The sequence below is a fragment of the Tupaia chinensis genome, unplaced genomic scaffold (assembly GCF_000334495.1).
Source record: "Tupaia chinensis unplaced genomic scaffold, TupChi_1.0 Scaffold141389_1, whole genome shotgun sequence".
NCBI classification, from domain to species: Eukaryota; Metazoa; Chordata; class Mammalia; order Scandentia; family Tupaiidae; genus Tupaia; species Tupaia belangeri.
Window position 1 is genome coordinate 363,882 of NW_006201251.1, and position 2,987 is coordinate 366,868.

A 2,987-nucleotide genomic window follows, 5' to 3' on the forward strand; every position below is an offset into this window, starting at 1 on the left:
CTGGGAGACCCTGAAGAGCTGTAACACTACATCGTCTCCGGACGACCCTGAAGAGCTGTGATACCACGTCGTCTCTGTGCTGCTCACAGTAGACGACGCGACCCTTAAGAACTGTGACACTGCGTCGTCTCTGTGCTGTACCGTGCTGCCCACAATAAACAGACGACACTGTCGTCTCCGTGCTGTAACACTACGCTGCTTGCCCCGGCTCTCACTCCTTCACTCAGGAAACCCGTTCGGCTGTCCCCCCGGGTCGGGACACACTACAGTGCCTATACCGAAGATGGAATAAATCTTTGTTTCCCCTAGGAAGGAGATCTCTAGTGAGGTATTACAAATCTTTGCCTTGGCCTTATGCAATACCAATATTATTATGATATAAATAACATGCTAAGGAAAGACAAAAACTACACCATCATCTTACTCAACACAGAAAAAGTTTTTTTTTTTTTTCTTTTGAGAGATTTTTGCTATAGGGTGCATGTGCTTGCCAGACAGACAGACATAGAGACAGAAAGTGAGAAATCACCCCCCAGGGGGGATGGTCACGCCACAATCCCTTCTCCTCCATTCTCCTCTTGGGATGTTGGGCACGCACACACACACGCCCGGTGTGAGTTTTAAGCCCCCGGGTCCAGGACCCGAACCGCGGTCAACTACGTGGGAGTCCAGCGATGTAGCCATTACGCTAACTGCTGGTTCCCCAGAAAAAGTATTTGAAAAGATCCAACAGTTAGTGATGATAAAAACCTTCTACACACTAGAAATAGAAGAAAACTTCCTTAACCTGATAAAGGTTATCTACAAAAACCCTACAACTAATGTCGACTAGCATCAGATTTTATCCCCCCAAAAAAGACGAAAAAGATGTCTGCTCTAGGGACTGACAGGTGGTGCAGTGTTTAAGCATGCTGGACTCCCACATGACTGACCATGGTTCAAGTCTCAGACCTGGTGGCTTACTTTCTCACTTTCTCTCTCCCCTCCTTGGTCAAATTAAAATAAATAAATAAAGTTAAATAAAATAATTCTTTTAAAAAAAAGTCTGCTCTCAACATTTTTATTCAGTTGTTGTTTTTGAACTGGAAGCTTTACCCACAGCAATCATACACATGTAACATGCTTATCAAGTTTGTAGATTAATACAGCTGAATCTGAAATTATTGCCACAGGGTGGAATGATTCAGTGGATAAATGAGATATTTAATTAAAGACCAAATGAATGCACTCGCCAGGACTTGCTCAGCAGAATGCGTTTTTCCAGAGGGCAGGAGGAGGGGGCTGTGGATTAGAAATAAACATAAAAATAAACACAGACATACAAGTATAGAAAAGCCAGGATTGGGTGGGCCCAACTTCTCTGATGGAGAAAGCTTCAGGTTTACTCTCAAGAGGGCAAAAAAATGAGGAAAGAAGAACTGAAGTGCAAAGCCAGTTGTTTTGGATGTTAAAGGTCTGAAGATGTGAAACCGACTGGCCGGTGCCATGTAGTTTCTCTGATCTTTTGGGGCAAAATCTGATAAACACATGTGGTTTCCTTAGACAGATACTGCCCTGCAGTATTGGGAAGCTGGTGTATTCACATGCAAATTGATTTCATTGCCATGCAAATGAATCTCATGGAACTGTATTTCTGCATGTGTCTAAAGGTCACCGTGTTTGCTCAGATTGGCAGCTCTCTACATGCACTTTTTTTTTTTTCTCAAGAACTATTAATTCTGGGACCAGCAGTTAGTATAGTGGCTATGTTGCTGGACTCACGTAGTCAACCGCAGTTTGAGTCCCAGACCCGGTGGCTTAAACTCACGTCGGGTGCGTGTGCGTGAGTGCGTGCCCAAGATCCTGAGAGGAGAATGGAGGAGAAGGGATTGTGGTGTGGCCATCCCCCCCAGGGGGGTGATTTCTCGCTTTTTTTTTTGGAGAGATTTTAGCTATAGGGCCCGTGCGCTTGCCAGACAGACAGAGACATAGAGACAGAAAGCGAGAAATCACCCCCCAGGGGGGATGGTCATGCCGCAATTAGAGACAGAAAGCGAGAAATCACCCCCCCCCAGGGGGGATGGTCACGCCGCAATCCCTTCTCCTCCATTCTCCTCTTGGGATCTTGGGCACGCACGCACACGCGCCCAGCGTGAGTTTCAAGCCCCTGGGTGCGGGACGCGAACCGCGGTCGACTACGTGGGAGTCCAGCGACATAGCCATTACGCTAACTGCTGGTTCCCTGATTTCTCGCTTTTTGTCTGTCTCTGTCTGGCGAGCGCACGCACCCTATAGCAAAAACGTCTCCAAAAAAAGAAGAAAAAAAAAAAGAACTATTAATCCTATTTGTCATCATCGTTTTTTATTTGCAATATAGGACAAGTTCTCACCAGAGAGAGTGACCGAGAGACAAAGTGAGAAAGCAAACTACTAAGTCTGGGACTCAAACCTCTATCAACCATCTTAACAACGCCATCTGCTGGCCTTGTACTTAAGTTTCCTTAAAAACTATATTTGGGGCTGGTAGGTGGCATGGTGGTTAAGGTGCTAGACTTCCATGTGGTTAACCAAGGTTCAAGTCCTGGACTTGGTGGCTTGCTTTCTCATTTTCCCTCTCTCCCTTTCTCTCTATGTCTCTCTTGGGTCAATTAAAAAATAATAATAATGAATGAAATTAAATAATTTTAAAAAGTATATATTTTATTTATTATTATAATTTTTAATTTTACTAGAGAGAGAGAAAGGGAAAGTGAGAAAGGAAGCTGTCAGGTCTGAAACTCCAAATGCAATTGGCCATGTGGGAGTCCAGCATCTTTAACCACCATGCTGCCTTCCAGACTCATATTTAGGTGTTTTTTGTTTTTTAAGAGATATTTTTGCCATAGGGCTCGTGCGCTCACCAGAGAGACAGACAGACAGAAAGTGAGAAGTCACCCCCCCCCGAGGGGGGGGTGGATGACCATGGCACAATCCCTTCTCCTCCATTCTCCTCTCGGGATCTTAGGCAC